The sequence below is a fragment of the Cetorhinus maximus genome, chromosome 9 (assembly GCF_964194155.1).
Source record: "Cetorhinus maximus chromosome 9, sCetMax3.hap1.1, whole genome shotgun sequence".
Taxonomy (NCBI): domain Eukaryota; kingdom Metazoa; phylum Chordata; class Chondrichthyes; order Lamniformes; family Cetorhinidae; genus Cetorhinus; species Cetorhinus maximus.
In genome coordinates, this window is record NC_135887.1 from 101,094,785 (window position 1) to 101,121,161 (window position 26,377).

A 26,377-nucleotide genomic window follows, 5' to 3' on the forward strand; every position below is an offset into this window, starting at 1 on the left:
AAGAAACTCCCTTTATCTCAGAGAAGCAAAGTATTCTTCTCTACTATTGCACTTCTACTGTCAGACATTAAGCTCATTGATTTTCATCTTTGAATCCTCAACTCTCACAGGACTTTTCTTGCTTCACACAGAAAAATGTGCAGTGCCGTATCTAAACAGCTAAAAAGAACTACTTATACCTGCAGTTTTCTCCCTCATTTGGCAATCAGACTCTTTTCTTTTGAATAATAAATTGAACATAACCAAGGAGTAGGCATTTTCAGTTGGACTAAGTGATAAATTGCCTTCCCAAAGCTGAAGTTTCTCTGCTTTTCAAATTTTGATTATCTATTTGGCATAAAAACGAGCTGATTGTTTTTGCGCTCTTGGTGAACAATTAAGTGCGTCAGAAACTACAAAGTTTTGTCTTCTATAAAATAGCTTTGACTAAGCTGTTCCCCTTAGATGAAGAGTCAGTCACAAGGGGACACAAGTTCAAGGTGAGGGGCAGGAGGTTTAGGGGGGATGTGAGAAAAAACTTTTTTACCCAGAGGGTGGTGACAGTCTGGAATGCACTGCCTGGGAAGGTGGAAGAGGCGGATTGCCTCACATCCTTTAAAACGTACCTGGATGAGCACTTGGCATGTCATAACATTCAAGGCTATGGGCCAAGTGCTGGTAAATGGGATTAGGTAGGTAGGTCAGGTGATTCTTATGTGTCGTTGCAGACTCAATGGGCCAAAGGGCCTCTTCTGCACTGTGTGATTCTGTGATCCTGTGAATATTTAATGGGGCTTAATGTTATATCAACTTGACCAAGATTTCCTTCTGTGTCGAACGATAACATAGTATTTAGTTAACTATGATATAAGGTAGCTTAAACCTGATGTCCCCGACCTGTCTCAGAATTTGTATATGCCAGTATTTATAAGACCATAAGACATAGGAGCAGAAATTAGGCCATTCGGCCCATTGAGTCTGCTCCGCCATTCAATCATGGCTGATAAATTTCTCAACACCATTCTCCCGCCTTCTCCCCGTAACCTTTGATCCCCTTACCAATCAAGAACCTATCTATCTCGGTCTTAAATACACTCAATGACCTGGCCTCCACAGCCTTCTGTGGCAATGAATTCCATAGATTCACCACTCTCTGGCTAAAGACGTTTCTCCTCATCTCTGTTCTAAAAGGTCTTCCCTTTACTCTGAGGCTGTGCCCTCGGGTCCTAGTCTCTCCTACTAATGGAAACATCTTCCCTGCGTCCACTCTATCCAGGCCTTTCGGTATTCTGTAAGTTTCAATCAGATCCCCCTCATCCTTCTAAACTCCATCGAGTATAGACCCAGAGTCCTCAAACGTTCCTCATATGTTAAGCCTTTCATTCCTGGGATTGTTCTCGTGAACCTCCTCTGGACCCTCTCCAGGGCCAGAACATCCTTCCTGAGGTACGGGGCCCAAAATTGCTCACAATATTCTAAATGTGGTCTGACCAGAGCCTTATAAAGCCTCAGCAGCACATCCCTGCTTTTATATTCTAGTCTTCTTGAAATAAATGCTAACATTGCATTTGCCTTCCTAACTACTGACTCAACCTGCAAGTTAACCTTAAGAGAATCCTGGACTAGGACTCCCAAGTCCCTTTGCACTCCAGATTTCTGAATTCTCTCCCCATTTAGAAAATAGCCTATGCCTCTATTCTTCCTACCAAAGTGCATGACCTCACACTTCCCCACGTTATTTTCCATCTGCCACTTCTTTGCCCATTCTCCTAACCTGTCCAAATCCTTCTGCAGCCTCCCCGCCTCCTCAAAACTACCTGTCCCTCCACCTATCTTTGTATCACCTGCAAACTTAGCCAGGATGCCTTCAGTTCCTTCATCTAGATCATTAATGTATAAAGTGAAAAGTTGTGGTCCCAACACTGACCCCTGCGGAACTCTACTAGTCACCGGCCACCATCCTGAGAAGGACCCCCTTATCCCCACTCTCTGCCTCCTGCCAGACAGCCAATCTTCTATCCATGCTAGTACCTTGCCTCTAAGTATCTACTGAGCAGCCTCCTGTGCGGCGCCTTGTCAAAGGCCTTCTGGAAGTCCAAGTAGATAACATCCATTGGCTCTCCTTTGTCTAACCTACTCGTTACCTCCTCAAAGAATTCTAACAGATTTGTCAAGCATGACCTCCCCTTGATGAAACCATGCTGACTTTGCCCTATATTACCATGCACTTCCAAGTATTCTGGAATCCTTAATAATGGACTCTAAAATCTTACCAATGACCGAGGTCAGGCTAATCAGCCTGTAATTTCCCATCTTTTGCCTCATTCCCTTCTTAAACAGGGGGGTTACATTAGCGATTTTCCAGTCCTCTGGGACCCTCCCTGACTCCAGTGATTCCTGAAAGATCACCACTAACGCCTCCACTATCTCATCAGTTTTCTCCTTCAGAACTCTGGGGTGTAATCCATCTGGTCCAGGTGATTTATCCACCTTCAGACCTTTCAGTTTTCCTAGCACCTTCTTCTTGGTAATCGCTACCATACTCACCTCTGCCCCCCGACTCTATTGAACTTTGAGGATGTTACTCGTGTCTTCCACCGTGAAAACTGATGCAAAGTACCTATTCAGTTCCTCCGCCATTTCTTTGTACTCCACTACTACTTCTCCAGCGTCATTTTCCAGCAGCCCAATGTCCACTTTTGCCTCTCTCTTACCCTTTATATATCTAAAAAAACTCTTGCAATCTTCTTTTATATTACTGGCTAGTTTACCCTCATATTTAATCTTCTCCCTCCTTATTTCTTTTTTAGTTGTCCTCTGTTGGTCTTTGTCGGCTTCCCAATCTCCTGGTTTCCCACTGCTCTTCGCCGCATTGTATGCTTTCTCTTTAGCTTTTATGCTGTCCCTGACTTCCCTTGTCAGCCATGGTTGCCTCGTCCTCCCTTTAGCATGCTTCTTCTTCCTAGGGATGAATTTTTGCTGTGTCTCCCAAATTACTCCCAGAAACTTCTGCTATTGCTGTTCAACTGTCTTTCCTGCTAGGCTCATCTCCCAGTCAATTCTGGCCAGCTCCTTCCTCATGCCTCTGTAGTTGCCTTTATTCAACTGTAATACCGTTACATCTGATTCCAGCTTTTTCCTTTCAAATTGAAGGGTAATTTCTATCATATTATGGTCACTTCCTCCTAAGGGTTCCTTCACCTTAAGCTCCCTTATCAAATCTGCTTCATTACATATCACTAAATCTAGAATTGCCTGTTCCCTAGTGGGCTCCACCACAAGCTGCTCCAAAAAGCCATCTCGTAGACATTCTACAAATTCCTTTTCTTGGGATCCATTACCAACCTGATTTTCCCAGTCTACCTGCATATTGAAATCCCCCATGATCACTGTAACCTTGCCTTTCTTACACGCCTTTTCTATCTCCTGGTGTATCTTGTGCCCCACATCCTGACTACTGTTCGGAGGCCTGTACATAACTCCCATTATGGTTTTTTCACCTTTGCGGTTCCTCAACTCTACCCACACAGATTCTACATCATCTGACCCTACGTCGTTTCTTGCTGTCGATTTAATTTCATTTCTTACTAACAAAGCAACCCCACCCCCTCTGCCAAGCTGCCTATCTTTTCGATAGGATGTATATCCTTGGATATTTAGCTTGCAGTCCTGATCCCCTTGCAGCCATGTCTCCGTGATGCCCACCACAGCATACCTGCCAATTTCAATCTGCGCCACAAGCTCATTTACCTTATTTCGTATACTGCGTGCATTCAGATACAACACCTTCAGTCCTGTATTTACCGTCCCCTTTCTCATTGTCGTCCCTTTATCTGATGTACTTGAAGTTAGATTCCTAGCCCTTTCCAAACACTCTGTCCTATTTTGTGTTCTGGAGACTTTAATAGCCTCTCCTGGGCTCTCCTTCCTCTTCAGTTTTTTCATAATTTTCCATGAAATTGAATCCACCCCCCCACACGCTAACATGCTGCTTTGTTTCCCATTAGTTATACTTCTTGGAGTTTTACCCTTCCCTCCCCCCCACCACTTTCTAAAGTCCTGTTGACCACCCTATTTACCCTTTTCACTAGAACATTGGTCCCAGATCGGTTCAGGTGGAGACCGTCCTAACGGTACAGATCCCTCCTGTTCCAATACTGATGCCAGTGCCCCACGAAATGGAACCCCTCTTTCCCGCACCACTCCTTTAACCACGTGTTTACTTCCCTTATTCTCCCGTCCCTATACCAATTTGCACGTGGCTCGGGTAGTAATCCGGAGATTATAACCCTTGAGGACCTGTCCTTTAATTTAGTTCCTAGTTCCCGATAATCCCGAAACAGGTCCTCTTTCCTAGTCTTACCTATGTTATTTGTCCCGACGTGGACCACAACAACTGGATCCTCCCCTTCCCTCTCCAATATCCTTTCAAGCCGGTCAGAGATGTCCTTCAGCCTGGCACCGGGTAGGCAACATACCATGCGGGACTCTCGATCCTGCTTACAAAGGATGCTATCAATTCCCCTAATTATAGCATCCCCTACAACTACCACTTTTCTTTTTGCTCCCCCCTCTTGAATGGCCTCCTGTGCCATGGTGCCGTGGTCAGCTGGCTCATCCTCCCTACAGCCCTGTTCCTCATCCACACAGGGAGCAAGTACCTTGTACCAGTTGGACAAGGTCAAGAGCTGAGGCTCCTCTGTTCCTGAACACAGGATCCCTCTACCTGCCTCACTTGCAGTCACACCCTGCTGACCCTGACCACTGACTGAACTTGAGGTATTTAATCTACTGGGTGTGATCGCCTCCTGAAACAAAGCATCCAGGTAACTCTCCCCCTCCTGGATGTGCCGCAGCGTCCGGAGCTTGGACTTCAGCTCATCAATTCTGAGCCAGTGTTCCTCCTGCAACCAACACTTGCTGCAGATGTGGTCACTGCAGCTCGCAATGGGATCTGCCAACTCCCACACCATACAGTTACAGCACATCACCTGTCCAGCCATCTCGACTTAGATAATTAATTTATTAATTAGCTTTGCAGTGTTTTTGTTTCAAATTTGGTGCAGATTTCCTACCAATCAATCAGGTCACAGTTTTCCAGTGATGTCACTTTTCAGTTTTGGCTTCAGTTACTCTGTGCCCCGAGGTCTCCACTCTGGTGCTCCTCCCTCCGAGTCTGCTCCCTGGAGACAAGGCCGCGAATCCCCGAGGTAAGCTAGATTTATACACACCGCTCGGGTGCTCCTCCCTCCGAGTCGGCTCCCAGGACTTACTCACCAATCAGCTGATTTTTCTTTAAAATCCACTTTCAGAAAAGTGTCCCTTGCAGGTCTGGTGCACTCCTGAAGACACTGCCTTTTCCTCTCTCTCTTTTTTTTAGGTTTGAGGAGGAGGAAGGAATGGAAACACTGCAGCAATGTAATGTTTGGGGCTATTCCGTTCTTTGACAGTGGGTCCTCCTCAATTCCCTCCTGAGTCGAGGTGTCTGTGGTGACTTCTCCCAGAATGCTTCAGTCACTTCTCACCAGTGCCCTCTGTTGGATGCTCTTCCTCCTGTTGAGTACAAGAGTCCTTCTCCTCGATTCTGTCCTGAGTCGCGGTGGCTGCGGTGACTTCTCCCAGAATGCTTCAGTCACTTCTCACCAGCGCCCCCTGTTGGAATTATGACATACATCACTAACACAGGATAAGAGAAAAATACATGTCCAGCATTGATAGTGGATAGTTATACAGTGTGGTCCAGTTCTTGGAAGAATGGTGCCACAATGTCTTTCCTGTATCCTTCTGTTTTTACATTTGAAATCTGCTGCCAACCCCCTGGTGGTCCAATCCAAGGAGGAGTTAAGTTACAGAAGCAAAGTACTGTAAATGTTGGAATTCTGAAGTAAAAATAGAGGCTGCTGGAAATACTCAGGAAGTCTTGCAGCATCTGCGGCGAGAGAAACAGCACTAATAGTTCAGGTCGATAATCCTTCATCTGTACCTTAGGATATCAGACTGATGCTGGAATAATGTAGGTCCGGCAGTTTATGCTGGGGAGAGCTGGTGATTGCATGAGACCCATGGATCATGAGTCAATAATGCCATTATAATAAAAAGGCCTTGAGATTTTTTCCTACATTTTTTTTGTTTTCTTTCCTTCTTTACATTTATTCAGCCAGATTGACACTTCTGCAACTGTCATATTAAAACAGCTTTGGTGCCTTCAGAACTTTGAGTATCTTGATGTAAAATATTTGTAATTCAGTGAGAACCTGAAGCACATAAAATGTTTGAAGTGATCAGAGCTGAATGTTTCGGAGAAATTTTCTGTCCCAGTTCATGGAAGCATCAGTCATTACAGAATATAATGCAGTGCTGTGCAATAGAAGGACAAGGAAAGGGCACAGATGGTAAAGGAGGCAAATGGCTTGCAGCTAGTACCATCCCAGATGGTGGGTATAACGCAGCAAGTTCATCTAACTGGACAGAGAAACAGTGCAAGACTAGGCTCATACTTAGCCTTGGGCTATGACTGAACTGTACCATTTGATCCAAGAAGACCTGCAGAGCCAGACTACCTTCCACACTGCACTTCCAGCGCATGTACTGATCAATTTGATTCGCAAGATAGTTATGCCACAGGAAGGCCATTCAGCCCATCTCAGAAAGATTCTGAAGTCTCCCCACACCAACATTCAATTGCTTCTTAAAAGATCCCAGAGCTTTCATGAACATAGAAAATGAAGGACAGGAAAAGACCCATTGGATCAAGGAGCCCTTCCCATATAACTGTGATGCCTAATGCATCACAATGCAGAACTCCCCATCCACCTCAAACAATATAATCTCTTGGGAAAGCTGAAACACCAGAAAAAAATCACTTTAGATGTTTGGGTCATTTTTGGGAGCAGTGTATTACAATATGCACCAGAGAGGTGCACACAATTACATTAGTATACTGCACACTACACAGTATTACTATGGACTCACCATGGACTTGGGTGAAGAGAAGCTGCAATCCATATAACATTAGACCAGGAAGGTGCACAGCAACTACTAAGAGCAGGATATACATGGTACCCAGGAAACAAGCAGCAGGAGAGTCTCCTTGGCCAGTTCTTCCAGTGAGCTCTGCAAAAGGAATTAATTAATTAATATTAAACATATGGAATTATGGAATTACTTGCTTTGACTGCATACTTTAGCATAGACCGGAATTTATATTCTGTTAGCTTTACTTTTAGTTAGCTGATACTTTATTTTCTGTACATGAAAGGATAACAGATTGTGAGATATAGTAAAGTGATTTAGTTTATTAGGTGTTTCAGTACTTGATATGTATGTGTTTAGTATAGTTTTTGTCCCTCTGTGTTAACTTCTATACATTAGTTTTGGAAGTGCACTACTAAGTGCTTTCTTAGCTGAGAGAATGACCCTAGTGAGTACCTGCATGACCAAGTGTAAAACTCTAGGGGATGCATTAGACGCATTATCTAATATATGATTATTTCTAATATACTGCATCACCACCCGGGCCACATTGCCAGCCAGCTCGAGGATCTCGGCCGTCAGGTACTTGAGGACGGCTGGGCTCCTGCTCCAACACACTCGGCATAGTGACCTTTGCGCGGCAGCCAGTGGATACGGCCGATGGGGAACCGGAGACCGGCCCTGGAGGAGCGAGTCTTGGTCTTGACGTGCCCTTTGCCTTCGGTTTTACCGTGATCCGACATCTCTATCCCCAGAATAAGCTTCTCCGATTTCTACTGTGATGGCAACTTGTAATCATTCTCTGAATTACCGCCAGCCAGGACTACATAATTATCTTCTGAGTTGTCACAAGAAGTTAGCTTTGACATATTGTATTATTTATACTCTCCATTCCTTCTTATGGACCATCTTCCCACACTAAAAATGCTATTATGTTTCCCTGTTATACTGTGCAGACTAACATGCATCTAGTTGCTAAATTAGCATTTTCTCTCTACTTGGTGAGCCAATAATCCCACACCTCCAAGATTTATATATGGTTAAAGTTGCACATTAGTTACTTGAGAAATCTTAAAGAACCATTATTGCAGGTGATCATGATTAGCTGGCTGGTTATGGTTCAAAACGATGGGCTGGATTTTTAGGCCTCGCCAGGGACAGGAATAGAGTCGGGCAGTTGCTGCGTTTTGCTCCATCCTGGGTCCACCCTGCCCCAGGGCCATTTTTTCCACAAACAGTGGGTAGCCAACTGAACCTGTTAATGGCCACTTAAGGCCAATTATTGGAGGCCAACTGGGACTTTCCAATTGGTCTCCAGGTCCCCGCAGGTGTTGGGAGACAGTGCAACTGCCTGAAGATCAGGCTGGGCCAACGCTACAGTAAGGCTTGGAAGTCTCCTACCTATCTGGCTTCAGCAGCAGCCACAAGCCTCTGACCTGCTCTTGTAGCCACAGTATTCATATGGCTAGTTCAGTTCACTTTCTGGTCAATAGTAACACCCAGGATGTTGATAGTGGGGGATCAGCAATGGTAATGCCATTGAATGTCAAGGGTAGATGGTTGTGTTTGCCAACAACACTTAAGTGGGCTACTTTGTGTTGGCACACTCACCTTAAATTAACTCCCTCCATCACTGGTGCACAGTGGCATCAGTGCGTACCATCTACAAGATGCACTGCAGAAACTCACCAAGGCCCCTTCGACAGTACTTTCTAAACCAACAATCTCTACCACCTAGAAGGACAAAGGCAGCAGATGCATGGGAACTCCACCACCTGCAAGTTCCCCTCCAAGCCACACACCATCCTGACTGGAACTATATAGCTGTTGCCCCACTGTTGCTGGGTCAAAAATCTGGAACTCTCTTCCTAACAGCACTGTGGGTGTACTTACACCAGATGGACTGCAACAGTTCAAGGAAGCAGCTCACCACCACCTTCTCACGGGCAGTTTGGGATGGGTACCAAATACTGGCCTTCCCAGCAATGCTCACATCCCAAGAATGAATTAAAAAATACAGAGACGGGTGATGTGAAAAATTGAAAATGCCACATTTGTGAACGACAGAACTTAGGTTGTGGTGCTATGTCTTCAGCTGCCAGGGCTTTAAGCTCTGGAATTCCCTCCTTAAATCTGTTCATCTCTCTACCTTTCTTTTCTCCTTTAAGGTACTATTTGACCAAGCTTTTGCTCATTTTGAATTCTGGAATTGAAAGCTAATCTCAGTAATGTTGATCATGGGAAAAACTTTCCCCCCTGTTGGGGGCGGGGGGAAGTGGAGCAGGCATGGACAGCCGTGCCTCCGATCTGCGCCCCTGATTAGGGGCGCACCGCCATTTTACATGGGCGGGCCAATTAAAGCAGGCCCAGCGTGACATCCGCCAGGGAGCGCTATGCACTCCCTGTGCGGACGGGGGGTGGGGGAGGGGAGGGATTCCCTCAGCTGAGAGTGCGCAAAAGAGCACACTGATCTCCCTGAGGCTAAGTGCTGCCTCAGGGAGATCGGCTCCACATTTAAAAATGTTAAAGAGACAAAAGCAAAATTTCCTTGACATGTCCCCTCATATGACACTGTTGGGGCATATGAGTTGGGGCATGTCCATCCCTTTTAATGAAACCTTTATTAAATATTTAAAAACCCTCATGAAACCTCATCCAGCCTGTGGATGAGGTTTCATGCTTTTTCTGAAGCCCGCCAGGGCTCCCGGCCTGCCCGCCAACGTTAAGGTTGGACGGGCAGGTCCATTAATTATTTTAAGTACTTTTAAAATGGCCTCAATAGGCCGTTGACAGGTCGGCAGGTGCACAGCTGATTCGGCTGCGCCCCCGCCGATCTGAAAATTGAAATGACGTGGGGTGACATCGCCAGTTCTGCCTAACGTCATCCCGCGTCATTTTACGTGTCGGTGAGCGGGCCCCAGCCCCCGCTCGCCGACTGGAAGATCCTGCCCCATGAAACTATCATTGATTGTTGTAAAACCCCATCCAGTTCACTACTGCCCATTAGGGAAGGAAACCTGCTGTCCTTACCTGGTCTGGCCTACAGGTGACTCCAGACCCACAGCAATGTGGTTGACTCAACTACCCTCTTAAATGGTTTAGCAAGCCATTCAGTTCAAGGGGAAGTAGGAATGGGCGACAGATGCTGGCCTTGCCAGCGATGCCCACATTACATGAAAGAATAAATTTTAAAAATCTGCCCTAATATCTCCTTATGTGACTTGGTGTCAAATTTTGTTTAATAATGTTCCTGCGAAGTGCCTTTTGGACATTTACCGTGTTAAAGGTGCTACATAATTAGAGTTGTTGCTGGTATCTGACATTGTTTGTAACATCAGAAACTCTGATCTAGAAAGTTAATCTCACACTCCAAGTTGGGAGCAGTGTTCACAGGGAGTACATGGCGAGATATCACAAGTGTGCAGTTTTGTGGGAGCTTTAGACTGTGACTTCAACTTTCATACGTAGTCCCTATGGGCAGGATTTTCCCGTCGGTGAGCGGGGGGGGCGGGGCCTGCTCGCCAACATATAAAATGACGGGTGGTGACATCGGGCGGAACTTCCGACATCACCTCGCCCCATTTAAATTTTCCGGTAGGCGGCAGTGCAGCTAAATCAGCTGCGTGCCCGCCGACTTATCAATGGCCAATTGAGGCCATTGACAGAGTCATTAAACTAATTAGTGGACCTGTCCATCCAAATTTAAGGTTGGCGGGCAGGCCAGGAGCCCCGGCGAGAATTAGAAAAAGCATGAAACCTCATCCACGGGGCGGGATAAGATTTCATGTAGGTTTTTAAAAATTTTAATAAAGTTTTTGTAAAAATTATGGACATGTCCCAACTCATGTGACAGTGTCACATGAGGGGACATGTTAGAGAAATTTTATTATTCTATATTTAGCTTTTTTACATTTGGAGCCGATCTCTCTGAGGCAGCACTTAGCCTCAGGCAGATGGGTGCGCTCTTTCGTACGCACGCGCGAAAGAGCACACTCTTGATTTTGGGATTCCCTTCCCGCCCGCACAAGGAGCACATAGCGCTTCTGTGCGGACGTCACGATGGGCAGGCCTTAATTGGCCCGCCCGTGTAAAATGGCGCCGCGCTCCCAATCGGGGGCGCCGACCGGAAGCGCGTCCATGCGCGCCCGCCCTTCAACTTCGCCCCCTCCTGCCCTATTAATAATGTTCCTAGAAAAATATTTGAACAAGATGAATCTAAACATTATTGAAGATACAGTATGTGTGAATGCACATGATACAAAAGGCTGACAAGTTCAGTGCATTTTCTAAGTCATACAATATTTGAATTTTTACCATTTTTAAAGTGGTTCAACTCATGTATATCATAGAATGTAAAAGCACAGAAACAAACCATCACTTTGACAGCAGTTGAACACATAAACCATCTACTCTAGTCCCACTCACCTATTCTCATACTCTATAATATTTCTTATTTTAAGAAAAAAATCCATTTTCCTTGTTAAAGGGTTTTGGTACTGGTTCGTGGCAGAAAATTCCATATTCTGATCACCGTCTGTATAAAAGAATTTGTTTCTAGTCTTCACTTTAATTATTTTTGTAGTTACCTTAGCAAAGCTGCCCTCTTGTTACTTCTGAGAAGTATTTTCCTTTGTAAAGCTGATAAAGCTGACGGAAAGTGAAGGAATATTACCACAATAGCTGAACGTCTGAGCTGGAGATGGCTGGAGATAGGATTTACTGAACAATAAACCTTCAGCTTTACTTCAAAGTGACTATAGAGACCAAAAGGCGTTTGGTACAGTGCTGCATAACAAACTTGTGAGCGAAGTTATTGTTCATAGAATAAAAGGGACAGTAGCAACATGGATATAGAATTGGCTGAGTGACAGGAAACAGAGAGTAGGGGTTAATGGATGTTTTTCGGGCTGGAGGAGGGTTTCCAGTGAAGGAGTGGAATTCCCCAGGGGTCAGTGTTGGGATTATATTAATGACCTCAAGCTTGTTGTACAGGGCACAACTTCAAAGTTTACGAATGATACAAAATGCAGACAAAGTTCAATGCAGAGAAATGTGAAGTGATTCATTTTAGTAGAAAGAACATGGAGAGACAGTACAAAAAAGGGAGTACAACTCTGAAGGGGGTGCAGGAGCAGAGGGACCTTGGTGTATATGTGCATAAGTCATTATAGGTGGCAGGGCAGGTTGAGAGCGTGGTTAATGAAGTATAGAGTATCCTGTGCTTTATTAATAGGGGCATAGAATACTAGAGCAAAGAGGTTACGTTGAGCTTGTATAAAACACTAATTTGGCTTCAGCTTGAGTATTGCATCCAGTTCTGGGCACTGCACTTTAGGAAGGATGTGGAGACATTGGAGAGAATGCAGAAAAAAATTCAAAAGAATGGTTCCTGGGATGAGGAACTTCAGTTATGAAGATAGATTGGAGAAGTTAGGACTTTTTTCCTTAGAGAAAAGAAGGCTGAGAGGAGATTTGATAGAAATATTCAAAATCATGTGGGGTTGGGGCAGAGTAGATAGGGAGAAACTGTTTCTGCTCATGAAAGGATCGAGAACAAGAGGGCACAGATTTAAAGTAATTAGTAAAAGAAGCAATAGTGATGTGAGAAAAAAACTTCTTCATGCAGCAAGTGGTCAGGGTTTGGAATGCTCTACCTGAGAGAGTGTTGGAGGCAGGTTCAATTAAAGCATTCAAAAGGGAATTAGACTGTTATTTGAAAAGAAAACTGTGCAGGGTTATGAGGATAAGGCAGGAGAATGTAACTAGGTGAGTTGCTCATTTGGAGAGCTGGTGCAGACATGAAGGGCCAGATGGCCTCCCTCTGTGCTGTAACATTTCAATGATTCTGTGATGTGCAGTATAATATTAGAGAATTATGCATACTAGTGAGGGACAAAAAATTATGAGCTGAAACTCAGCAAGCAATCCTACTGCTGACAATGTGATTCACTAATCCAAGTGAAATACAAAAAGAGTAAACTTTACGGATTTATACTACACTATTTCAAGGCATATGGTAACCAGGCAAACTCATTAATCATAGAAATAAAGAGCTGATGTAATCTGTCCTGCATTGTACCTGACCTGGGCGTACTTAATATTAGTCTTAGGTGCAAAAAGAGAAAGTGCTATACTTGTTGGTGCTGTCACTTTCTATCCCAATAACCACATTAAAAAGATCACCACATGAAACAACAGAGCATATAAATAGGTTATCAGATAAACTTTAATAATGAGATGCAAAATGCCTGAAACCAAACTCTCAGCCATCAAAACTTCGAAGGCAAAGAAAGGAACGCATTGAACATGTTTCGAGTGGGTAGCTGGGCATGTCTGTGAATACTTAAAACACAATAGCATTATTCATCTGATCTTATTACATTTAGGGAAAACCTGCATGTTAATAATATTCTAACAGAGTGGAGGAGAGGAGATATTCTTCATAGACTGCGAAATGAATGCTGGTAATGCTTTACTACTTTCACCTACACACAAAAAAAGTTAATGCAATGTCTTGAGATGAGCCACTTCCATACTTTGAGGAGAGATTGGTTTGTAAGCTTATTCACTCGTACTACTTCAGAGAGGGAGGTGGAGCACAGCTCCTGCAAAACTTTTTAATCAAAAGGCATATGCTGTTTCATGGAACCTTCCCAGAACTGCAAGCAGGGACAACAGTTGCCATGGTGACTAGCCCAGCCTGTCAGCATTCTGCAATCGTTTTAGTTGGAAGTGTGCTGTGAAGGTCATGTGAGTGAGTTGTGGGAAGCCCAGTAGGTATCCGAGTCCAAACTACTGTTAGCAGCAGTTCAACTAATAGGGAGGCTTGTCTGGGAAATATAAACCGGAATGGAGGGGAGAGGAAGGCACTGCGTGTTGCAGGTAATAAAAGGAGAACTCTGTTTACTTCAGGGCTATGGCACGTTGGTAAAAGCTGATTTTCAGCATTCTGGAGGGCCCCTTGTTTTCACCAGCATACTGGCATATCCAACTCTGTAAGGTGATGTCATGCCGAAATGAACAGTTGGATTCTATTAAAAAAATATTGAGAAAAATTTAATATTAACTAAATGCAAATGTAACCATATTTGGCTATTTGCTGCAGGACTAGCTTTATAAGGGTTTTAAAAGTGTTTTTTTCCGTGAAAATGTGATTATGTTGTGCTTGGCTTTATTTAAAAAATGTTATTCTAAAAGATTGCAAATCCCTGCAATTTTAAATGTCTTAATATTGTTATTGTATTTTTTAATTTAGTTCTGTCATACCGAGACTGGTCGCTGAATCTTTTGATTAAGGAAAGTGTAAAAGACAGTCCTTGTTTTGCTGTTTCCCTCAGCTTTCCCATTAGCATATGGATTATTGCTCAGTTCATTGATATTCTCAACCATTTTCCTTCTCTGTATCCCTGGGCTAGGGCAAAGAGGGCACTCCGTCACTCTCTATACAGTGTGCCTTTGTCTACAGCCAAACAATGAAGTGTGGTTGTGATTGGTTTGCTGTTGTTTTGTGTTGTGAGTGGGAGATGTTGCTGTCGGCTTTTACTGTTCCCTGTACCCAGTAGAACACCTGGAACTAATTGAAAGCAAATGCAGCCAAGGCTGTGGAGGCATTTCTACCTCAGCTGCAGGCTCACTGCAGGTTTCACTCCCACGTGGAAGGATGGAGATGGAGGAGGTCCTGTTGTCTGGACTTATCAACCCCCTTGTTTCTTTACTCACTTTTAAGTATCATAGTGCAGAAAAGGGCCAGCTCTTGCCAACAAACTGGTGTTAGATTTCAGGTTGAGAATGCTGTTATAAGGTGCTTTTACGACATTTCTTTTTTTATTTTTGCTGACTTAAGATATTTCTGCTGTTTTTGAAACAGGAAATGTCTGCCTTACATCAAGTTTTCCATCTCAGACCTTTGTTTTTTGACTTATCACTGTAAATTAATCAAAACTTCCGAGAGAGAATGGACACCTGCATGACAGGTGTGTGTTATTAAACTATGCATTAATGATTCAGTCCAGACTTTAAAATGATGGAATCTCATAGTTTTCAAATAGTTAGTTATATTTAGTCTGTACGTGGCTGTCATTTTTTTTATTATTCATTCGTGGGTGGTGTGCATTGTTGGCAAGGCCAGCATTTATTGCCTTTGAGATAATGGTGCGAACTGCCTTCTTGAACCACTGCAGTCCATGCGGTGTAGGTATACCCACAGCTAGGGAGCATGCTCCAGGATTTTGATGCAGCAACAGTGAAGGAAGAGTAATATATTTCCAAATCAAGATGGTCTGTGTCTTGGAATGGAACTTGCAGGTGGTGGTGTTCCCGTGTGTCAGCTGCCCTTGCTCTTCTAGACGGTAGAGGTCATGGGTTTTGAAGGTGTTGTCACAGGAACCTTGGCGAGTTGCTGTAGTGCATCTTATAAATGGTACACACTGCTGCCATTGTACGTCTTTGGTGGAGGGTTTGAATGCTTAAGATGGCACCGATCAAGTGGGCTGCTTTGTCCTGGACGGTGTCAAGCTTTGTGAGTGGAATTGCACTCATCCAAGCAAGTGGAAAGTGTTGCATCATGTGCCATGTAGATTTTTATTCTTTGACAGGATGTGGGCGTCGTTGGCTAGGTCAACATTTGTTCCCACCCCTAATTACCCTTGAGAAGATGGTGGTGAGCTGCCGCCTTAAACCGCTGCAGTTCAGATGGTGGACAAACTTTGGGGAGTCAGAAGATGAGTTACTTGCAGCAGAATTCCCAGCCTATGACCTGCTCCACATTATTTATATGACTAGTCCAGTGCAGTTCCTGGTCAATGGGGTTCCCCAATATGGGGAGTTCAATTAGGGTAATGCTATTGAACACCAAGGGGAGATAGTTAGATTCTCTGTAGTTGGAGATGGTAACTGTCTGACATTTTTGTGGCGTGAATGTACTTGCCACTTATCAGCCCAAGCAACTGTTGACCAAGCCTTGCTGCATGCGGGCGCAGACTGCTGCAGTTTCTGAGGAGTTGCGAATGGTACTGCAATCATCAGGGAACATAACCACTTGTGACTTTATGTTGGAGGCAAGATTGTTGATGAAGTAGCTGATGAAGATGGTTGGGCATAGGATACTACCTTGAGTAACTCCTGTAGCATTGTCCTGTCCCTGAGATGATTGAACTCCAACAACCATAGCCATCTTCCTTTGTGCTAGATATGCCTCCAACTACTAGAGTTTTCCTCCCGATTCCCATGGATTTCAATTTTAAGGTTCCTTGATGCTCCAGTCGGTCAAATGTTGCTTTGATGTCAAGGGCAGTCACCTCACCTCTAGAATTCAGCTCTTTTGATCCTCTCCCTGGTAACAGTCTGTGATCCTCTCCCTGGCAACAGTCACTTTTCAACCTTGGGGCAGTATCTAATGGAGGCACTGTCACCTCTTTTAGGGAAGGCCTGCCGAATTTAGTACTGCTCAAGCATTTTCAGAAATGAAGTATTGATTCCACCCAGTGAGTGCATTTGAAAAGTAAGCCAATTGCTGTGGAACATCAGTAGAACTGGGAGGCCCTCTATAAATGTAATTTCTTTCTTTTCTGATTATGTGGGTCAGAATCATTTAATTTGCAATGAGAGCAAAGCTGAAATATATTAGAGGGGAGCAATGCAATTGTATTGCTCTAACCAAACTGGAGTTCCTTTCTAACAAATCAATTTTTCAAGGTCCTGTCTTAATAACTCCAGGAGATGTCAATCCTGCACTTGGGTAAATTCAGTCAGATGCTTTGTAGTAGTTACAGACAGATTTTCATTCAACATGGGAAACTCTCCAGATCAAGTGGAATGAAGGCAGAACGATCAGGCTATAAAGAAGAAAATGACTTGAATAGAAAAAGAATAAAGTTCTATTATTGATGTTCAAAAATACTGTATGGTGTTGGGTGTCTCTATATGTTAATATTGAAAGGGCCCTCTTTCTATCATTTTTGTGTTGTTGGGCTGTGCAGAAATTATTTTCAGGGTGTCGGTAGGGGAATCTTATGATGAGTTTTGATAAACCTTGCTTGAAAATCTACAAATAGATTTAAGATCTTATTAGCTTTGATTTTCCTTCCTCATGTACTTTCACAGCATCTGATATTGTCAGTGCATAGTAGTGCTAAAATTTGATCTATTTATTTATTTAGCAAATTACATATTTGAAGAAACAAGCAATTTACTTATGATACACAGTCAAGAGGAAGAGGGATGCAAGACAGGTAATTGGATAATACTGGGCATGGCCAGCTTTTTTGAGATATGACTTAGATGGGCTGAGGGAATAGGGGAAATTTGCAGCTTATTTCTAGTTTATTGACTGTAAACTAAGTAGGAACAAGAGGCAAACTAAAAAAGTAGCTGGTTTGTTTTTATAAAAATATCTATTTCACGTTTGCAGGTAAACATACAGAGGTTAAGTAGTTTAGGCCACATGTTAGTCAGAACATGATGGTGATTTTAACCCACCCTGTCCAGCTGGAATAGGATGGCGCACAATTAAAATCACCTTTAAAACCTTACGGCTTGCTTCCCTCCACCACTACCTTAACTGGTCAGCTGGCTGGCAGCATGGAGACCAGACATTGGAGTTCAAGAAGAATTGACGGTGCTGGGAGAGGGGGTGGAGGGCTGACCTTCACTCCACTTGTGCAAAACCTGCTCCAGGTTAATATTTCTCCACCCTAACTCTTTGAATTTGGTCAAAAGTTTGAATTTATTTGATTGATTTTGGATTTATTAAAGCTGTGCCTCTCAGCTGACAGTCTTTATAAGCCCGTGAGGGACTCAGTCACAGTCACCCGGTCAATAAATCAGAAGTAAGCTGTACATTTCCCTTATTTCTAAATCATACATTCTGTATAATAAAAGCTGGCCATGCCTAGTATCCTACTCTCTCCAATCTGCTCTCGATTCACTTACACATCTCACCTGTTTTTCACTAAGTGAATGCATCCCCACCATGCACGGCTGTGTATCAATTAACTCTGTCCCTCATCTTTCATGATAGGTTAAATTTGACCAAACAGTTAAAGGGTATGATCTTTATGGTGAAAAAAATTGTTTGGCAGATTTATTTTAAACGCTTCTTGGACATATTTTTGTTTTGTATAGAAGCAAAATGAAGATGAAATTATTGTAACGAAGATGGCAGCTTGCTTCTGGACCTAACAGTTCCCACATTAAAAAACAGTTTTCTTTAACACCTTATGATGAAAACAGTACTCCTTTAAACATCTACAATAATTCAAGCTACTTTCTTTCTCACTACAGATGTTCTATATTTTGCTAAACCGCAATGGGTTAGTGAACATGCACAGAAGTGAGTACAACATTATGTCAAGAATCTATGGCCCCTCTGAATATACCCAATGGCCTTTTCTTTAAAGGGGTGAATGTAGCAAATCTGAATTGAGTCAAATTTCTCGCTTTGAGTTAGTCTAAAACGATCACGTGAAACAATCTAGATTAATCGTTAGGAAAGGGCTAATTTGTAACATCAAGAATGGAGGCAGTGGTAGCTTTCTGTCTATTAGCTCAGTTGGCTGGATGGCTGGTTTGTGATGCAGAGTGATACCAACAGCACAGATTCAATTCCTGTACCAGCTGAAGCCCATGAAGCCCCATCTTCTCAACTTTGCCCCTTGCCTGAGGCGTGGTGACCCTCAGGTTACACTCACCACCAGTCATCTCTCTCTGATGAGAGAGCAGCCTATGGTCCTCTGGCAATACAGTGGCTTTCACTTTCACCACACTCCTTAAAATAACAACTAATGCCGGAAGTTTCAAAAGTAAGTTTTTTTTTACACTTTTGGTTTTATGCAATGCTATACCTGTAAAATACTCCTAAATTCTCTTAAATCTAGCACTTCGAAACTAATGGACCATTCATGCTTCCATTCCCAGTTTCAAGAGTTAATACCTTAGTCAAGGAGGGAGAATGGCCACAAGTTATAATCCAGGTTGAAGACTTAGCTGAGAAAATATTATCAGAAGAGAAATGGAAAGAGGCTTTGAGGTAGTCAGAGATTAAAAGCACTGAAGGTGCAGTAAGGGATCTCAGAAATTTAAATGCAAATCCCAGCAAAGAAGGAGATCAGCTTTTTAGAAGTTGAAATCAGGATTAAGTGCACAAAGCATTCAAAATAAAGTTGAAGACTTAGAAGAATTAATAACTATGGTAGGATAAGGTAGATAAAATGATGATAAGATGTGAACGGGACAGGGAATGTAAGGTTCTTGGTCTTAACATTTTCAGGACCGATGGGGATGAGGGAAAGGGACAGTGTTTGTGAAGTATTCTATCATACGAACATACATGCTGCTTGAAGGAAAAGCTTACATAGTGGTTGCATAAGAATGTTATGACGTGGCAGATGATGTGTGCCAGGCGGACCAAGTCCACAAGGGAAACTTGGTTGCACCATTGCGACAGATTGGCAATTTGTATTTATTACAAGAAGCTGTGTGCACTAAATTCAGAAGTAATAAGTCCGCTAAGACCTTTAGAGATTTTAAGAATTAAATTAAAGCATTTATTAACAAAACAAAAGATTTCAAGCACATACATAAGACTACAATTACTTACTACCATAATAACTCCTAAAATTCCTAATTAACCTGACCCTCAGTTACACCTTTAAGACACTCTTTAAGATAGATTTTAGATTTAAAACAGAACCAGCAAGTTAACACAACATTGGCAGCATGAAAGTTTTTATATTATGAGGAAGATACAGTTTCAAAGACATATGGAACAATAGAATTTACATATTAAAAAAGAATTCCAAACGGCTTTTCCCCAACTTCAGTTTCGTTATATAGCAGACTTATGCACCATTGGCTGGAGGCTTCATTAAGGCTGTTTCATACACTCCTGTTAGATCTTACAGGCCTTCTGACACATAGGGCAGAAATTTCCCTCCATCGGGGGGGTTGTGCAGGGGTGGGCAGGGCCGGGCGCGAACCCGATCTGTGCCCCTGATTGGGGTTGCGCCATCCTGCCCAACGTGACGCTCGCCTGGAAGCGCTGAGCGGTCCCTGTGTGGGCAGGAGGGGGGGGTTCCCTGAGTCGGGGCATGCGCTCTTTCGTGCATGCACGTGAAAGCGTGCAGGAATCTCTCTGAGGCACCTTTGTGCGTCAGGGAGATTTGTTTAAGTTTTAAGCATCTAAATAAAGAAATTAAAAGCTTTTAAAACATATCCCCTCATTTGACAGTGTCACATGAGCTGGGACATGTCAATGAATTAAAAAATTTTTTTTTATTGAATTTTTAAACACTTCAGAAAACCTCATCCTGCCTGTGGATAAGGTTCCATGAAAAATGCGAAGGCCGCCTGGGCTCTTCACCTGCCCGCCAAACTTAAGGTTGGACGGGCAGCTCATTTAATTATTTCAATTAGTTTTTAACAGGCTTAATAGGTCTTTGACAGTTCGGCGGGCGCGCAGCCGAGTTGGCTGCACGCCCGCCGAACTGAAAATCTAAATGAAGTGCAGTGACATCGGTACACCCGCCCGCCATGCATCATTTTACGTGTTGGTGAGCGGGCCCCGCCCCTGCTCGCCGACCCAAAAATTCTACCCATAGCCTTTCATTCTCCTTTATATATGTTTCTCTCTTTTTAATATGTAAATTCTATTGTTCCATATGTCTTTGAAACTGTATCTTCCTTATAATATCAAAACTTCCATTCTGCCAATATTGTCAGTAAACTTTGGGAAAAATAAACACACTCCATAGCCCTGCTCATCTGGCTGATTGTAAACAGATTACGATCCCTTTGAAATCCAAATAATCCCTTCATTTATCTAATTATCTATTATCCAGATAGACTGGAGCAAGGTAATCATATATGGAGTGTACAAATACTATTTAAGATGCGTCCAGCACTACTTCCTTGATCAAATGTTTCGAGTCCAGTGGATCTGGGAAATAAAGTGGGGAAAAAACTAGGAAATAGCAATTGGAAAGTGGAAAAGTTGCAATGAGATAAGAAGAGATCTGATCCAAATTAATGGGCAAAAAAGTTAACAAACAGTCCAACTAATGGTGGGAAATCTTCAAAAATGAAATGGAAAGAGTACAAAATAACATATGCATGTATAGCAAAAAGGGGGTGCACTAAAGAACAGTATTGCATAGGTTAATAGATTTAAACTGCACTGAAACTTAAAAGGGAGGTTGATGATAATATTACAATGATGCATCCGGAGAAATATGAATGTAGGAAGTTCGATGAGAAGGTGGAAAACAAGGTTGCAAGGACTACATGTGACTCCAGATCCACAGCAATGTGGTTGATTCTTAAATGCCCTCTGAAATGACTTAGCAAGCTACTCGGTTGTATCAAAAGGCTACAGAAAATTTAAATAATCATAAAACCAGATGGACTACCCAGCATTGACCTATAGGCACTAGACCTGAGAAAGACACACCCTACCTAGTGAATTCTGCAAAGTGCTCCTCACAACATCTGGGGACTTTTGCCAGAGTCGGGAGAGCTGTCCCACAGACCAGGAAAGCAACAGCCTGACATAGTCATACTCTCCGAATCAAACCTTAGAGATAATGCCCCAGACACCACCATCACCATCCCTGGGTGTGTCCTATCCCATCAGCAGGGCAAATCTACCCCTCTGGTGCCACAGTGGTATACAGTCAGGAGGGAATTGACCTGGGAGTCCCCAACATTGATGGAGGCCCCATGAAGTCTTATGGCATCAGGTCAAATGTGGGTAAGGATACCCTCTGCTGGTTACCATCCACTGCCACCCCCTCAGCTGATGAATCAGTTAATCTCCATTTTGAACACCAATTGGAAGAGGTACTGAGGATATCAGGGGTACTAAATGTACTCTGGGTGGGGGATTTCAATGTCCATCACTAAGAATGGCTCAGCTGCACCATTACTGACCAAGCCGGCCAAGTCCTGAGGACATAACTGCGAGACTGAGTCTGCAGCAGATGGTGAGGGAACCAGCAAGAGGGAAAAACCTACTTTATTTCATCCTCACTAATCCACCTGACAAATGTTCATGACAATATTGGTAGGAGTGACTATTGTGCAGTCCTTGTGGATTTAAAGCCCTGTTTTCAAATTGAAGATAACCTCATTGTGTTGTGTGGCACTACCACTGTGCTAAATGGGATAGATTTTGAACAGATTTGGCAACTCAAAATTGGGCATCAATTAGGCGCTGTGGGCCATCAACAACAGCAGAACTCTACTCAATCACAATCTGTAACTTTTTGACCACGCTGTCGTCCACAATACCATTACCGTCAATCCAAGGGATCAACCCTAATTCAATGAAGAGTGCAGAAAGGTGTGCCGGGAGCAGCACCAGGCATACCTAAAAATGAGATGTCAACCTTATGAAGCTACAACATAGGACTCCTTGCATGTTAAACACTGGAAGCAACATGCGATAAACAGAGTTAGGCAACCCCACAACCAATGGATCAGATCAAAGCCCTTCAGTTCTGCCAAACCCAGTTGTGAATGGTGGTGGACAGTTAGATAACCAACTGGAGAAGGAGCTTTACAAATATCCCCAACCTCAATGATGGGGGAGCCCAGCCCGTCACTGCAAAAGGCAAAACTGAAGTTTTTGCATCCATCTTCGAGCAGAAATGCCAAATAGAGAACCCATCTCAGCCACCTTGAGATGCCTATCATAACATGCCAGTCTTTGGCTAATTCAATTCAGCCTGTGATATCAAGAAATGACTGAAGGCAATAGGTAGCAAAGACTATAAGCCCTGACAATATCCTGGCTGTAGTGTTGAAGACGTGCTCCCAAACTAGCTGTGCTCTAGCCAAGCATGCACCAGTACAACTACAACACTGACATCTACCTGACAATGTGGAAAATTGCCCAGGTATGTCCTGTCCACAAAAAGCAGGTCAAATCCAACCTGGCCAATTACTGCCCCTTCAGTTTATTCTTGATCATCAGCAAAGTGAAGGAAGGTGTTGTTAGTTCTATCAAACAGCATTAAGTCGGCAATAAGCTGTTCATCAGTGCTAAGTTTGGACTCCGTCAGGGCCACTTGGCTCCAGGTCTCATTACCACGTTTGTCCAAACATGAACAGAAGAGCTTAATTCCAGAGGTAAGGTGAGAGTGACTGCCCCTGACATCAAGGCAGCAAAATTAAAGTCAATGGGAATCATGGGGGCAAGTTCTTCACCGGTTGGAGTCATACCTAGCAAAATGGAAGATGGCTGTGGTTGTTGGAGGCCAATGAACTTAGCCAAAGACATTTTTGAAGGAATTCCTCAGGGTAGTGTCCTAGGCCCAATCATCTTCAGCTGCTTCATCCAGGACCTTCGCTCCATCATAAGGTCAGAATGTGGATGTTTGCTGATGATTGCATTCGCAACCCCTCAGGTACATGCCCGCATGGAAGACCTGGACAACATTCATGCTTGGGCTTCATAAGTGGCAAGTAACATTTACACCACACAAATGTCAGGCAATATCCATCTCCAACAATAGAGAATCTAACCATCTCCCCATGGCAGTCAACAGCATTACCATTGCGGAAATCCCCACCAACAACATTCTCAGGGTTAGCATTGGCCCGAAACTTGTCTGGACCAGCCATAGAAATACTGTCAGCTCAGAGCAGGTCAGAGGTTGGGAATTATGTGGGGAGTAACTCACCTGATTTCCCAAAGTCTGTCCACCATCTACAAGGCACAAGTCAGTAGTGTCATAGAATACTCCTCACTTGCTGGTTGAGTTCCAGCTCCAACAACACTTAAGAAGCTTGACACCATCCAGGACAAAATAGCTCACTTGATTGGCACCCCATCCACCATCTTAAACATTCACTCACTCCAGCACTGGCACACACTGGTGGCAGTGGGTACTAATTACAAAATGAACTGCAACAACTTTCCAAGGCTTCTTTGACAACATCAACAAACCCACGATTTTTACTCCGTAGAAAGACAAGGAAAGCAGATGTATGTAACCAGTACCTGCATGTTCCTCTCTATGTCACGCACCATCCTCACTTGGAACTATATGGCCACTGCAGCTCCTTCATTATTATTGCGTCAAAATCCTGGAACTTTCTCCCTAACAACACTGTGGATGTTTCTACACCACATAGACTGCAGTGGTTCAAGAAGGCAGATCACCCTCATTTTCTCAGAGGCAATCAGATAGTAAATGTTGGCCTCAAGAGCGATGCTCACATCACATGAACGAATGGGAAAAAAGGGAATCTGAAAGGAGACTACCAGAGAATTGGAAATAGTTTGGGCTTTTATAAACATCCTTGGCCACCATCTGTCTCACGACACAATGGTTTGTGTCTTGGTGGTCAACCCTGTGTTCAGTTAAACTGGAATGTCATCTCCAGAGTGAAAGCGTGGGCAAAACTAATGGAGACCATGGGCTGCCCAAATGTCAGGGTCCACCTCTTGATCTCACTGGTTGCATCCAAACTCTGTTTGGCACCAGCTAGATTGCAGGAGTTGCCGGAAGATGATGTAGTTAGGTATCAATGTACCTTTGGGCTCCACTCCAGATTTTGTGTCAGCATTTACTCTCTAAGCCTTCAGGTATTCAAAAGCCAGGGGAGCTATTTGCCCATAGCTGAGAGATTGGTTCATGAGCACCAGGGTGGTCTGCACGCTGCATGTTTGGAGACCAAACCTCCTCCAAGCTCCTCTGAAGCTTCAGCCTGGGGCCGTGAGTGACCCAGTTTCCATGTGTCACCACGAGGAGGCACAGCAGCAGAGGACTTGCTGATGGAGAGGCTATGTACTATATAACAACATATAAAAACTGAATGAATGGTGGACTATTCAGGGATGAAGGTGGGAGTCTAATTGTGGAGAATAAAAGTATATCAGGGACACTAAATAATTATTTTACACTTTTTACAAACAATAGCGGAGGTAAGAATGTAGGTGTAGGGAAGGGTATAGAACAATTGTTGGAGATGACTGTTGGAAAAATATCAGAGGAGATTGCAGAGGCTCTGGCCAGTTTTTTCAATCTTGTTCTTTTTTTAATATAGAGATTGTTGTAGAGTTTTTATTTATTCTTTCATGGGAAGAAGGTGTCACTGGCTAGGCCAGCATTTATTTCCCATTCCTTATTACCCTTGAGAAGGTGGTGGTGATCCACCTTCTTGAACCACTGCAGCCTATGTGCTGCAGGTATATCCACAGTGCTGTTAGGGAGTTCCAGGATTTTGACCGAGCAACTGTGAAGGAATTGGCAATATAGTTCCAAATTAGGATGGTGTGTGGCTTGGGAGGAACTTGGTGGTGGTGTGTCATAAAAATACGATAATTTTCATAATATTATTGTGAATTATTGTAAAGGTAGGTTAATAATGGGGTTTGGATTAGTTTCTCTGTGTGTAGGTGTGTGTGGGTTTTAATTGAATTGCAGATAGCTAGTCTGGAGCTTTTGAGTTATCAAAAGAGAAGCTAACTTTGAAATGCTAAATATGTAAACATGGCTGAAGTTTTAGAATGTGAGCAATGAAGAACATTTGCATTTTTAGATAAACCAGAATAGTGAATTTCAAAGAGATGGTAAGGTGTTACACCTAGCCATAAGAGGCTAAGCCAAACGGTATGTTTATTTTCCCAAAGATTACTGATAATATGAGTACTATGAAAGATTTATATTATGGAAAAAGTAAAGTTGCAAATACATATTGGAACAATGGGATTTACATAAAAAAGGGAGAAACGTGTATCAAGGAGCTGAGATTGTGTGTATGGGGAAGGAATTCTAAGATCTAACAAGTGTAAAAAGCCTCCAGCTTCTATGCATCAAGCTGCTGTCTACAGGAACTGAAGCTAAGAAAACTCATTGTGGATATCCCTGTTCAGGGCATTGTGTACTTTGCCTGGGTCTGTTGAAGTCTATCTTGTTTTACTGTTGTCTTAACAGAGATGTAACTGGGAACTAGATTGATTAGGAGATTTAGGAGTTGTTATGGTAGTAATTTGTCGACCTATTTATGTGCTTAAAAACCTTTTTCTTCTGTTAATAAATGTTTAATTTAGTTTTGTAAAAAACCTCAGTCTTGGCGGGCTCATTACAACTGAATTCAAGGCACACACCTCGAAATAAAAACAAATTGCAAACAGTTGTGGCAGGTGTTTTAAGTTTCCCTCTGGGATTTGAGCAGCTCAGCATCTACCATCTGTTGTGCCATAACAGGTGTTTCCATGCATCTGCTGCCCTTGTCCTCCTAAATGGTAGCGGTCACAGAGTTGGAAGGTGATGTCGAAGGAGCCTTAGTGAGTTGCTGCAGTACATCTTGTAGATGGTACGTACTGCTGCCACTGTGCATGCAGGGAGTGGCTGTTGAAGGTGGGGGATGGGATGCCAATCAATTGGGCTGCTTTGTCCTGGATGGTGTCAAGCTTCTTGTGTGT

General features: G+C 43.3%; 1 protein-coding gene across 4 annotated transcripts in view; it reads left to right on the forward strand.

Moving 5' to 3' along the window:
* The window catches only part of dennd2b (DENN domain containing 2B), a 546,808-nt gene that overhangs the window by 126,032 nt on the left and 394,399 nt on the right, over positions 1 to 26,377 (forward strand). Inside the window, exon 1 of one of the 4 annotated variants that reach the window (XM_078549203.1) lies at positions 13,625 to 13,833. The exons of the other annotated variants lie outside the window; for them this stretch is intronic. The gene's annotated coding sequence lies outside the window, so the exon portion shown is untranslated. Of the gene's footprint in view, positions 1 to 13,624; positions 13,834 to 26,377 lie in introns of those variants that run through there. 4 annotated transcript variants of the gene reach the window in all.